This window comes from Equus przewalskii, chromosome 7 (genome assembly GCF_037783145.1).
Source record: "Equus przewalskii isolate Varuska chromosome 7, EquPr2, whole genome shotgun sequence".
NCBI classification, from domain to species: domain Eukaryota; kingdom Metazoa; phylum Chordata; class Mammalia; order Perissodactyla; family Equidae; genus Equus; species Equus przewalskii.
Window position 1 is genome coordinate 40,194,927 of NC_091837.1, and position 13,493 is coordinate 40,208,419.

At 44.5% G+C, this 13,493-nt stretch overlaps 2 long non-coding RNA genes across 2 annotated transcripts; one reads left to right on the forward strand and one right to left on the reverse strand.

The window, feature by feature from the left end:
- The first annotated feature begins 114 nt into the window (after nt 1-114).
- Nucleotides 115-7,952, forward strand: LOC139084808 (uncharacterized). The gene is made up of 2 exons (XR_011542585.1): nt 115-650; nt 7,038-7,952. It is a non-coding gene; the product is annotated as an uncharacterized lncRNA (long non-coding RNA).
- On the reverse strand, nt 1,117-7,277 carry LOC139084809 (uncharacterized). Its single transcript, XR_011542586.1, has 3 exons — nt 7,053-7,277; nt 1,737-1,906; nt 1,117-1,308 (listed from the first exon to the last, which is right to left on the reverse strand). It is a non-coding gene; the product is annotated as an uncharacterized lncRNA (long non-coding RNA).
- Nucleotides 7,953-13,493: the final 5,541 nt, after the last annotated feature.

The following is a 13,493-nucleotide window of genomic DNA, read 5'->3' on the forward strand; positions in this document are numbered from 1 at the left end:
CCCACACATCGAGCCCGCGCCCCGCCCGGCGCGAGAGTCTCCTCCTCTTTCCCGGAGGGCGGGTCCCGGGGCGACCCACGGGTCGGCGGGCGGCGGGCGGTGGCGTGACCCGGAAGCCCGTGCGGCGCCGCCAATCCCAGCCGCGCCTTCCCGGCGTGTGCGGGGCCGGGCCCCAATCCGTCCCGGGGGGTTGGCGCGCGCGGACACGGCTGCCCGGGCGCAGGGAAGGCTCATCCTTCCTCTCGGGAGGGTTCGTTGAGCCCGCCGCTGGGAACTCAGTGAGAGAGATGAGCGCCGCGGTCAGCGCCGGGATGCCGTGACCGTGTGACACGGGAACCCAGTTCAGACTGCGGGTCAGAAAGCCTTTTTTGAATGGCTTTGAGATTTGAAGCGGGCGGGAGAAGCTCCTCATTCAAAGGATAGGAGAGAGAGACAGGAGGAAGAGGGCATCACGGATGGCCCTAGGTGTCCATTCTCAACAACCGGATGGATTTGGGCACCATTCTGCAGGATGCAGAGGCTTGAGAAGTTTGGCAGGGAAGCGGGAAGATCAAGAGTTGCGTTTTGGACATGTGAATCCAGGGAGAAATGACATCTAGACAGATGGATATACAGGTCTGACGCTCACCAGGAGAGTGACAAGACTGGAGGTACAAATCGGGGGTTAGTGGCACATAGGTGGTATTCGAAGCCATGGAATTGGATGGGATCGCCAAAGACAGGGGCATAAAGCGAAGAAAGCAAAGCAAAACCAACCTTTAGAGGCCAGGAAGAGGGATCGGTAAAGGAGAACCGACGGAGCCTGCCTGAGGAGTAGACAGAAGCCCGGGGGAGGGGGTTGTGTCTGGAGCGGAGTGAAGACACTGCTTCAGGAAGGGGGTGCAGTCGGCTTTGACAAAGCCTACTGAAAAGTCAGCTGAGGAGACAGCACTGAGGTGTCCTCCATTTTTAGCGCGGGGAAGACGCTGGTGCTTCCTCTGGAAGATCGTACCTGGGGCGTGGAGGGTGGGGGTAGGACAGGCAGCGTGGGGCAGAGCCACACTGCAGCCGGTTGGAAGTGAGAAAGGGGTGGGTGGTAGCCAGCAAATCGGTAGTATCTGATCTGGAGAAGCTGGTGTGGGGGGTGGGGGGGCGGTCAAAGTTTATTTCAGTTTTTTTGTAGTTAAAAATAAGCCAAAGAGACACATTTTGGGGTGACCAATTCTGACCCCCACAGTACGCAGAGGGATCCCTCTCTTCTGAAACCACGGGGAAGGAGGAGGCAGGGAGGTTTATGGACAGGAAGACGAGGGCATTCCTCTCCCTTTTCTGGTAAAGAAGAAAGAAAGAAAGAAAAGAAATGAAAGGAAAAACAGAAGAGAAAAGAAATGAAATATAAAACCTATTCCTTTAAGGCTCCTGCGATTTGGCCCTGCCTGTCCTTGTGTCTGTCATCTACCAACCAGGCTTACAGGATCCTTCCCCCCACATCTTGCCATCAGCTGTCAGCATCCTTGTGGATGACCCGTCCCACCCCCTGCCATCCCTCCAGCTGCTCCCCTGTGACCTTTCTTCACCATCTCTGGGGCCCTAAATCCTTTGTCCCGTCTCTGCCCCGTCTATCACCCTCTCCTTTCTTCCTTTCCCTCCTCATCCAACTGCAATTTCATTTTCCTCTATTCCAGTACTATTTTTGCCAGTACCCTTAACATCCTTGCTCCTCTGTCCTTGTCACACTTGTCTGGCAGAGTCCCAACCTGGGATGAACCCAACGCTGCTTTCTCCATGTCTGTGGCTGGAGGAGCCACAGCCGGGCAGTGGATGCTGGAAGGAATGCCGATAGTCCTCAGTCCCGCCTGGCTGTTCTCTTGTTCTCTGCAGGGGTGTTGCCAAGCCTCCACTCTCCTCAGCCTGCCATCTCTTCCTCCTTAAAAACAAAACGAGTACTGAACTGAAAACACAACTTCCCTGAACCAGGCATCCATCTCCAGCTCTCTCCCTTCCTCCCCTTCACAGCAACCTTTCCTGAGAGTTGTGACACTCTGCCTCCACTTCCTCATCCTGAACCCACTCCAGTCTGGCTTCTGCCCTATCACGTGGATCAGGGTCCCCAGGGACCTCCATGTCACTATATTCGTGAAGCTTTTTTAGTCATTTTATTATTTCTGAGAAGTATTCAGTACCCCTTGATCACTCCCTCATCTCATGAAACTTGGTTGATATTTATTTTTGTAATTATTGCTTAAAATCTACCCCGTTGTGCTATAAGATCCATGAGAGCAGGGGCTGTATTGTCTGTCTCCCTGTCTGTCTCTTGGCCCTCACATCCAATGGTGTACTTCTCATCTCCACTTAGATGTCTCAAAGCACCTGGAAATCCCCACCTCTAAAATAACACTCCTGATCTCCCCCACCAGGGTCCTCTCCGAGGGTCCCCTAGTCCGGTAAATGGCACCTCTGCCCATCCACTTGCCCAAATCAAGAAGCTGGAGTCAGCCTGGACACTTCCTCCTCTCACCATCCCCATGCCCGAACAAGGCTAGGCCATCAACTGAGAACAGGATAGTTTGGAGATTGAGGAGGCTCCCAAGGGAACACGTGTTCTCCATGGAAGAGCATATTTTGGACGTGAACCCCACAGGAATATTTGCCCCGAGCAGGCCAGGCAGTGGTGCAGTGCTTTGTGGAGGCCCTGGAACACTGTGACCTCCACAGTGGTTGTGGCCCAGCAAATGCTGAGCACCTATGAAGCCACTGCAGGCCGTGCAGAATCCAGAGGATCTGGAATTAACTTGGGTAAACCAAGTCTTTGCCTCTCCGCGATCCATCTCTTTCAGTCGTAAGCTAATTTTTTTCTGTATAGTTCAGCATTAAAGACAAGTGGATTATTTGCCCCATGCTCATATCCCACATTTAAAAAATTATCTTTTCATTGGTAAACATCAACACTCTGGAAATAGTCCTTAGAAATGGATCAACAGTCATATCCAGAACTTTGAGTTTCCACATATTACCAGGACTCCAGTTTGTCAAGTGCCTAATAGCAGATTGTGGATCACCATAAATGACACACAGAATCAGAATTAGGCGGGAGTTTTCTTTGTACTGTACCCGCTCTGGCCTGATAATCACTTCTATCAGGGGATTCTTTCTGTAGATTTCCTTTGTTACTCTGGTAGATGCTTCCTTCCTCAGTTCAGTTATTTATGTAATAGTTCATGTTTCTGCTGTTTCTTTTTTTTTTTTTAAGATTTTATTTATTTTTTTTTCCTTTTTCTCCCCAAGGCCCCTCGGTGCATAGTTGTATTATATTCTTTGTTGTGGGTCCTTCTAGTTGTGGCACGCGGGACGCTGCCTCAGCGTGGTTTGATAAGCAGTGCCATGTCCGTGCCCAGGATTCGAACCAACGAAACACTGGGCCGCCTGCAGCGGAGTGCACGAACTTAACCACTCGGCCACGGGGCCAGCCCCCTCTGCTGTCTCTTTAAACATTAAATTGAAGAAAGGATGTAAAGCTGTCCCTCTGTTTTGGTTTTCATTGCTGCCACACTTTGCTCTGCTCTTGATTTGATTTTCAGAGAAAAGAAAAGTTCTTTATATAAATCGGAATAATCCAAATGTTTAATATTTGAAATTCACTTTTATTGGGAATTAAAAGTTGCATTTTTTAAGTGATTCATTAAACAATCTCAAAACATTGTTCTTTTAACAGTATTTAGTTTTTTTGGAAGATAATTTGTGCAAAAAATTTTCTGAAAACCTGTTTTTACATGGAAACCCACAGAAGAACCAGTAGGCACTTGCTCACCCCGCCTGTGACTCTGCTGGAGTCAAAACTCACAGGAGTATTTAAGCTCGAACACGTTTCCTAAGATTCTCTATTTCAATGGCTCTGCAAACAAGTTGGTTGTCAGAAGCAAAAGAGTTTAAAAAATAAACAGAAACATTGTAGTTATGAAAGGAATGCAGAAAGGGGGTTAAAATAATTCCAATAGTACAGAAAGATATCAAGTGGAAAAAATCTCTCTTCTCCCTGCTGCCCAGCAATCCTCAAGGCCACAACAGGAGGAAGCCTCTGTTATCCATTTCTCTTGTTAGCTCTGATGATAACACCATAGCTCTCGGATACTTATCTTGCTCTATCAGCTTCAGGGAGTATGTGTTACTCTCTGCTATGAAAAATAAGATGATCTGCCTCTCACCTCCCCCCATACTTCTCAATTTTTGTTACTTATATTATTTTTAGTTCTTCTGTATTTATTTGCATAACTTTATGTAATATACCTAGACCTCCTTTTTTTTTTTTGAGGAAGATTAGCCCTGAGCTAACTACTGCCAATCCTCCTCTTTTTGCTGGGGAAGACTGGCCCTGAGCTAACATCTGTGCCCATCTTTCTCTACTTTATACGTGGGACGCCTACCACAGCATGGCTTTTGCCAAGTGGTGCCATGTCCACACCCAGGATCCGAACCAGTGAACCCTGGGCCGCCAAGAAGCAGAACGTGCGAACTTAAGCGCTGTGCCACCGGGCTGGCCCATAGACCTCCATTTTTGATCCATCAGTGGTAGGATGTTTCTAGTGACTCTACACTGTGTAAGATGGGGAGATGAGGGTGCCTAAGCCAACCCCCTTCTCTGCATCCTCCCCCTACTCCAAACTTACACTGTCAAGGTTTAGGGCATTTATATTCTATAAATATAAATTCAATGCCTTGTCCGTGGATTATTCCTAAAATTTGAAAAGTAGTAGTGTTAAAGATACTATGATTATTTTAAATAATATTATGAATATTCACTATAGAACCGTGTGAAATGATTGGTTCTATAGAAAAGTAAATGTAATCTTTGATCACTAAGCTTGTGACCACTTAAAAAAGAACATCCCAAATCTCAAGGTCAAAATTCTCCACCATTTGCTCAAAAATCATGGCATATTTTTGTTTGTTTCAGCTAAAGTTGACTTCATTATATAGTTTTTTGTTTGTTTTCTGGACTTTTCTATTGCCTTTTTTGTTGACAGATGAGACTATGTGTTCATATTTTCCGGCTCTTCCAGGTTTTTGTTAATTACACAGATTGTGTCATGGACTCCACACTGTTCTTACAGACGTTCTGCACAGAGCCCTCTCATTTCTTATTCCATGTTTTGATTGTTTAGCTATTATATCGGTTAGTATTGCATTCAGCTGCAAGTGACAGAAAACCCAACTTATAATGGCTTAGCCAAACAGAGCTTTAATTTTTCTCGAGGAACAAAAAGTCTGGAAGTAAATCACCCAGGCCTGGTACTGAGGTCCCATGATGCTTCAGCGATCCACATTCCTTCTTTCTCTCCGTTTAGTCATCCAGCCTCAGTATGTGGCTTTCATCCTCATCACCTGATAGCTGCAAGGTGGATGCTTACTTCCAATGTGGGGTGCACAGCCCCAGGCAGGAAGAAGGGGAAAGGTGAAAGGCAGAACATTCTTGCTGGCTGAGTTTGATCCTCTTTTAAGAGCTTCCCCAGAAGCTCCCATCCAATAACCTCTGCTTGCATCCTGTTGGTAAAATTATGTCTATAGCCACCCTAGCTGCGAGGGAGTCAGAAATGTAGTGTGTAGCTGCCTGTACTATGCCATGTAGAAAACTGGAGTTTTTAGTAAGGAAGAAGGTGGAAATCGATATTGGGTTAGCAACCAGCGAAGAAGTTTTTTTATTGCATTTCAGGGTTAGTTATGCTGTTTCTTAAAATTCAGATTCTCAGGTACTATTCTTGCCCCCTGGGTTGGGAATCTGTATTTTTAGTAAACCCCTTCAAGTGATCATTTGCAACCAGATTGTCACCTGTTCACAGACAAACATGTGGGGACCACTATGTATTTAGTTGGGAAAGTCAAACCTGAATATGAACTTTTTTTTTTTTTTTTGCTGTGAATTATTTAATCAACACATATTTCTAAAGCTCCTACTTTGCATCAGCATTTTCTTAAGTTCTTTGGAGAGCATGGACATATAAAGTATTCATTACTCTGGCTCCAGAAAGTGCATCCTAACACAGATACATCACACGCAAACATCTAAGGAACATGGTATTGCAGTAGAGCTAAGAAGGGCTGCAGGGCTTTACTGGCCTAACCCCTGCTCTGAAGACCACCAGGGTCAAACAAAGGGGCTACTTGGAGGCTGCAGAGGCTGAAGATGCTCAGGGTTTGGGCAGGTGAAGAAGAAGGCACTTTATTTCAGGGAGAACACGTGATAATAGGTACACCATAAACATTAGGAAAAGTGCATAAGGAAAAAGTCGACTTATTCCATATGAAATATTTCAGAGTAATATCATACAATTTAAAGCTAATGGGAAAAGACTGCTAGGTTGTTGCTGTTTCACAGCTTTTATCGTGATTTAGAAGCTTTGCATAAAACAATACCTGCTCGTCAGAGCTAATATTTAAGTTGAAATACCTTTATATTAAAACTGGTATGGACACCTAATAGTATTTTTAAAACAAAATACTGGAAGCAAGATGTGCCTTAGGATTAAGTTGGGTTTACCTTGTGTTTAGGTAAAATAATGCCTGCGTGTTGATGGTTTTTATTAGTGTGACATATTGTGTGATAGCTGGGCCTAGCAGCTGTCTCAATTGTGCGTGATGTTTTTATAAGAGCAAACAAAAACAGAAAACTGCAGATCCTGAGGAGCTGGGGAGCCCTTCCTGACTATTTTCTGCATCTCACGCATGGAAGAGCTGCCCTGTGGCCAGGCTGTTTGCACACGTGTGTGCCGCGTACAGAATGTCATGCGGGTGAGCCGCCTGTGGCAAGCAGGACGGTGAGTGTGTAAATGGACCGTGCCGTGTAAGATGGTGGCAGAGCCAGCCACACGGCCCCCTGCAGTCTCCACAGGAAGAGCAAGTCACGCATGGTGTTGTCTGAATATGAGCTCTTAATAGATTATTAAAACAACGGATTTTCTCATGGTACCTCAACAATTTTTGGTTCATCTGGAACCGGAAACGTTAAGACATGGAACAACAATTAGCAAAATAATTGGGGCCTTTGTTTTCGTTCTTTCGCGAAGGCGGAGTTCTCGTACCTCCCAAGGCAGCTGGCAGCCGGGCACCGCGACCCCGGGAGCAGGGCGGCGGGAGGGAGGGGCCGCCGCTGCTGCGCCTGGTCCACGGCGGATGCCGCTTCCAAGGCGGGGCCGGGAGGCCGAGCACCGGGCAGCGGGACGGAGACGACGCTGAAGAGCTGAGCAGCAGGTCTTTTCAGAGACACGTGGCGCTGCAGCGAGGCGCGGTCCTGGTACCCCGGGCTCTCCGAGGGGCCCTGAAGGGCACGCCTACCGGGAGCAGGTGACTCTCAAGGGGGGCCGGGGGTGGGCGGTGGAGCGCAGCCCGGGTCAGCTCGGCCCTGCGCGGGATCGGGGCGCCGGCCGCGCTGCCCTGGGTGTTGGTGAAGCCGCGGCAGGTTCGGAGCTGGTTGGTGTTCTCGGGCTCTCCTGTTTTCTTAGGCGCTCGTGTTTTTCCAGAGCCGCCCAAAGCTCCGCGTAACTCCTGGTGTTCAAGATAAGCGACGTTACGCACTTGTTTTCCTCCCAAAGTAGCTTAAAAGGTGCTTCTGACAGTTTCTAAACCTAAACACAACACACAGGCTCTTCTGTTTTTCTGGGTTTGTTGTTGTTTATGACGGATGTCTGGAAGGGTAGGTACCAACATTTCTATAGTGGTTCTCAGGACTGCCTGTCGGGTTTTTACCACTTTCTTCTTTGAACCTTTAAGATGCCTTTTGGTTTTAAAATGAACACGAGTCATTTTTATAAAAGGAACTGTTTTAAAAAGTAAATATACCTACATTCACTGGCAAAGCTTGACTATATATTACTGTGTTGCATCCTGCTTTTCATTTCACAAGTATGTATGTGTAAAGGCGTTTCCTCACATACCTGTATTTGCATGTATACGTGTGATTAAAAAGTGCCAGGAATAACGTAGATGGTGGTTGTCTTGTACTGTGAGTGATTTCTGCTTTCTTTTTTCTACCTTTGGCATTGTTTGGATTTTTAAAATACATGTGTATTACCTTCATAAAGAGAAAAAAAATTTTTTAAAGTATAGGATAATAAAAGATACAGAAAGGTCCATAAAAATTAACTAATCCAACCAACCATGTCATGCCCCTCTATGTCAAACCTACCATGAGGTCCCCCAGCCCTTGTATCAACGACTCAGGTAATGAGAAGTCTGTGTCCTGCCAAAGAACCTAGTCCCTTCTTGGCTAGCAAGTAAAGGCTTTTTTAGTTAAACCAGATTCCATGTAATTTCCAACCCAAAGCCCCAAGTTTTAACCTTTGAACCACACAGTCATGCCATTCGTATATTCGAAATATTTTTGAACTTCTACTCAAATGTGCGAGGCGCCATTGTGGTGGTTGGGATACAGCAATGAATAAAGCAAGTAAAAATTCCTGCTCCCACAAAGCTTAATGTTGAGTGGGTAGAAACAGAAATGAGTAACATATGTCAGATAGGAATAAGTTCTATGGAAAAAATAGACTAGGAGGGAGGAATGGAGTGATGGAGTGACAGCTGTACCATTTTAAATAGTCGAATAGCCAGCCTCCAAGGTGGCCCTTGGTGATTTCTACCTCTTGGTACTCGTGTCCTTGCACAGTCCCCTCCCAGGTTGAACAGGGTTGACCTGTGTACCAACAGGATAGTGCACCCATGACAGAGCGTGTCTTCTGAGCGTAGGTTATAAAAGACATTGTGGCTTCTGCCTTACTCTTTCTTGGATCAGTTACTTTGGGGAAAGCCAGCTGCCGTGTCTCAAGGACACTCAAGTAGCCCTTTGGAGAGGCTGCTGCCTCCAAAAGACCGAGCCTTCTGCCAGCAGCCAGCAAGGAACCGAGGCCTCAGCCATGTGAGTGCGCCATCTTGGAAGCAAATCCTCCAGTCCCAGTCAGCCCTCTGGCTTACAGCCCAGCTGACATCTTGATTGCAACCTCATGAGAGAACTTAAGCCAAAACCACCCTGCTAAGCCACTCCCAAATCCTGACTCAGAAACTGAGATAACTGTTGTTTTTAAACCATGAAATTTTGAGGTAATTTGTTACATAGCAATAGATAACTAATACACTCTGTAAGAAGATGACATTTACTCAAAGACCTGAAGGATGGAGACTTGTGGCTAGCTAGTGGAGGAGCATTCCAAGCAGAGGGAACAATAAAAGCAAAGGCCCTGAGGCAGGTTATGTCTGAGGATTAGCAAGCAGGCCAATGTGGCTAGAATGGGATACGCAAAGGGAGGAGGAACAGGACATGAGGACAGAGGTAACATGGAGCAGATTTTAGGATGTTATAATCCTTTTGGATCTTACTCCAAGTGAGATGAGAATCCATGGGAGTATAGGATTTTAAACAGTAAAGTGGTCTGATTTAACTTCTCTTTAAAAAAGACCACTCTGGCTGCTTTGTTGAGACTAGTCTGAAAGGGAGAGAGAGCCAGACAAGATGAGAAGCACGGAGCCCAGTTAAGAGACTAACTTGAATGAGGCAGGGAACAGTGGATGCAGTGAAAAGTGGTCAGATTCTTTATACCTTTTTGCTGGATGGGTATGAAAGGAAGTTTGAGATGCCCATCAGACACCAAAGTAGAGATGGCAAGTAAGATGTTGGATATAAAATACTTGGAAAATGTTGCGCAGCATAAGTTTCCTTCCCCCACTCATTTTTCAGTTAGGCACTGTGTTCATTCATTCATTCTAATATTCACTGAGCACCTGTTATATGCGAGACACAATTCCAGGTGCTGGGGTTCCAGTGAAAAAACATAAAAACCCCTGCCTTCCTAGAACTTTCGTTTTAGTGGTGTCTCACCTACCTTATGACATACAAAACTCATAAAACAGTAGATACTACAATTTTTATTTTAAAGATGAAAACAAGGAGACCTAAAATGTCTAAGCAGGGGACTTTCTACATTAAGAAAAACTAAAGCTATCCAACAGCCATGTTCAATGAATAAACCTTGATTAGATCCTGGATGCAAACCAAAAAAAACCTTTATAAAACAATTGTTTTTAGGACAATTGGGGGAATTTAATATGGACTGCATGTCAGACAATATATGGAATTAATGTTAATACGTAGACCATCTTTCTTAAGCGATCCACACGAAGTACTCAGGCATGAAGAAGCGTCATGTCTGCAGCGTCCTTTAAATGATTCAGGACAACAGTGAAGAGAATGAAGACAGAGGCAAATGCGGTGAAAGGTTAACAGGTGAACCTAGGCGATGGGTATACAACTTTTCTGTAGGTTTGAGTTTTTTCAAAATAAAGTTGGAAAACTTATTCAAACTTCAAAACTTCAAAAAATAAAGGCTTAACACCCATTAGGATAGTTATTATTTTAAAAAAATCCAAAAAATAGCAAGTGTTGGCAAGGGTGTGGAGAAACTAGAACCCTTGTGCTCTGCTGGTGGGAATTGCAGCTGCTATGGAAAACAGTTTAGAGGTTCCTCAAAAAATTAAAAATAGAATTACCATGTGATCTAGCAATTCCACTTCTGGGCATATACACACAAAAAAGGAAAGCAGCGACTCAAGCCAGTTATTTGTACATCGATATTCACAGCAGCATTACTCACACTAGTTAAAAGGTGGAAACAACCCAGCGTCCACTGACAGATGGACAAACAAAATGTGGTGTATCCATGGAATGGAATATTATTCAGCCTTCAAAAGAATAAAATTCTGACATATGCTACAACCTGGATGAAGCTTGAAGACATTATGCTAAGAGAGATAAGCCAGACACAAAATGACAAATATTTATATGAGGTACCAAGAGTAGCCAAATTTAGAGAAACAGAGTAGAATGGTGGTTGCCAGGAGTTGGGGGAAGGGGGAGTTGAGTGTTTAATGGGTACAGAGGTTCAGTTTGGGAAGATGAAAAAAGTCTTGGAGACGGTGGTAATGGTTGCATAACAATGTGCATGTACTTAATGCCACTGAACTGTGTTCAGAAATGGTTAAAATGGTAAATTTTGATATATATATATTTGTCACAATTTAAAAAAAATTTTTTTTGAAAAAAATGACAATTGCTCAAACCACATAGCTATTATTCCCAGATCTGGGTCTCAAACACAGGTCTGTTTGATGAGCAAAGCCCTGCTGTTGACTCCTGTGCTACCTTGCCTCATAATAAATCAACACTCTTCCTTTTAGAACATGGCCATCAGGTCCCAAGTCTTTTCCAGGCTGAGCACTTTCAAATTCTTTGGCTAATCTACATACGACATGATTTCCAGTCCAATTCTAGTTGCCTTCCTGTAAATACATTCTCATGCCTGGATCTGTTAGAGTTGCAGTTCTGAAACTTTTTGGCCTCAGCACACCTTTGCCCTCTCAAAAATTATCGAGGACCTCAATGAGCTTTTGTTTATGTGGGTTATAGCCCCCTGAGTTGCAGTTACGATGCTGGCCGAGGCTGCGTCATCTGAAGGTTTGACCGAAGAGACATGGGATCTGCTCTGGCCTCATTCGGGTGGCTGTTGGCAGAAGGCCTCAGTTCCCCATGTGGGTCTCTCTACAGGCTTCTTGAGTGTCCTCAAGACATGGCAGTTAGCTTCCCCCAGACCAAGGAAGCCAAGAGAGAGCAAGGCAAAGTCACAATGTCTTTTATGAACTAACCTCAGAAGTCACACGCTATCCCTTTTGCCATATTCTACTTGTTAGATTTACTGAGCACAGTCCACATTCAGTGGGAGGGAAATTAACTTCCATCTCATCAAAGGATGGGGATCAAAGAATTTGTGGACATATTTTAAAAACAGAACACTCATGGATGATTTTGTAACATCATGCATTGGTCATTTGGAAAATATTTGTTCAGTGAATTACATGGATCTTTTAAATGTTGATAATTTCATTGTTTTAAAAAAAATCATATATTACTCCTGACCTCACTAGCTATCACTACACACCTATTAGAATAGCTAAAATTTTAAAAAATAGTGATAATACAAAATGCAAGTGAGGATGTGGAGAAACATTTACTGCAGGCGAAACATTTACTGCAGTATAAAATGGTACAGCCACTCCAGAAAATAGTTTGAGTTTCTTACAAAACTAAACATGCATTTATCATACAACCCAGCAATTGTATTCTTATGTTCATGCAAAAACCTGTATACAAATGTTCATAGCAGCATTATTCAAAACAGCTCCAAACTAGAAACAACCCAAATGTCTTTCAATGGGTGAATGGTTGAACTAGCTCTGGTATATTTTACTCTAAGATTCCTGCCATTTCACAAATCCGATACCTGGATCCTTTAGCTCATCCATCAAGCCATTGCTAAAAACACTGACTAAACTAGGGTTGATATGAAAGTGCCGAGTCTCCTGAATCTAGTTTGACAATGATTGGCTAGTGGGTTACCCAGCAGCTTATCTTAGCCAAGTTACCATCATGTTGTCTGTATTCTTCTGGCTTTGAGGGGGGAGAGGGTAATAGCATAAGTTCCAAATACTACCTGTTGTATTTCCCTATTTTAATAACGGGACTTAACGGATTTTTAGAAATTCATGCAAGCTCAAGTGATAACATAATTTTAATAATTCTATATGTACAACATACTGTCTTGTCAAATTTGTTCTTCCCCCTTTTAAAAGGGGATTGGAGTGGCCCCTGCAGATTTCTAATAGCTTCCCATTCTCCATGATTCCTCATCAATCACAGGCTATGTTCCCACAATCTCATCTGAAATTTTCCCAAATTTCTTGGATATTTTTCATCCAAGAAAAATTCTTAAATTAATTGAAGCCATAGGATGCCCTCCCCAAAACCCACCCACCAAAAAAGCTTTCCATCTACCTTGGGCTTTGTATGAGTCTGCTTGGGCTACCGTAACAAAATACCACAGACTGCGTGGCTTAAAAAACAGAAATTCGTTTTCTCACAGTGCTGGAGGATAGAAGTCCAAATCAGAGTGTGGCAGGGTTGGTGCCTGGTGGGGGGCCTCTCTCCTGGGCTGCAGATGGCCCCTTCTCACCGTGTCCTCATTGGCCTTTCCTCTGCGCTGGTGGGGAGATCTCTGCCGTCTCTTCCCCTTCTCATAAGCACACCAGTCCCACTGGATTAGAGCCCCACCCTTATGACCTCGTTTAACCTTCATTACCCCCTTAAAGGCCCTATTTCTATATACAGGTGTCACAGTAGAGGTTAAGGCTTCAACAGACAAATTTTGGGCGGGGGGGGGGGCATTTGGAGGAACAGGCTTCAATTCCTCTGTCCAATGTTTGTTTTACCACTTTCCAAATCCTGCAACTTTAAAAAGATGAAATAGGAGATGAGAGGTTGTTTTTGTTACTTAATAACAATATACTAACACTTGAAGCAATGGACTGGTCCGTCTCGTCCCGCTTCAAATTTAACTTTTCAAACCCTCTTCTGACGTTTCCCACATTTTTCATAAACTTTGGCTCATTTGGTACTTTACCCAGATACTGTTCTCATGGGTTTG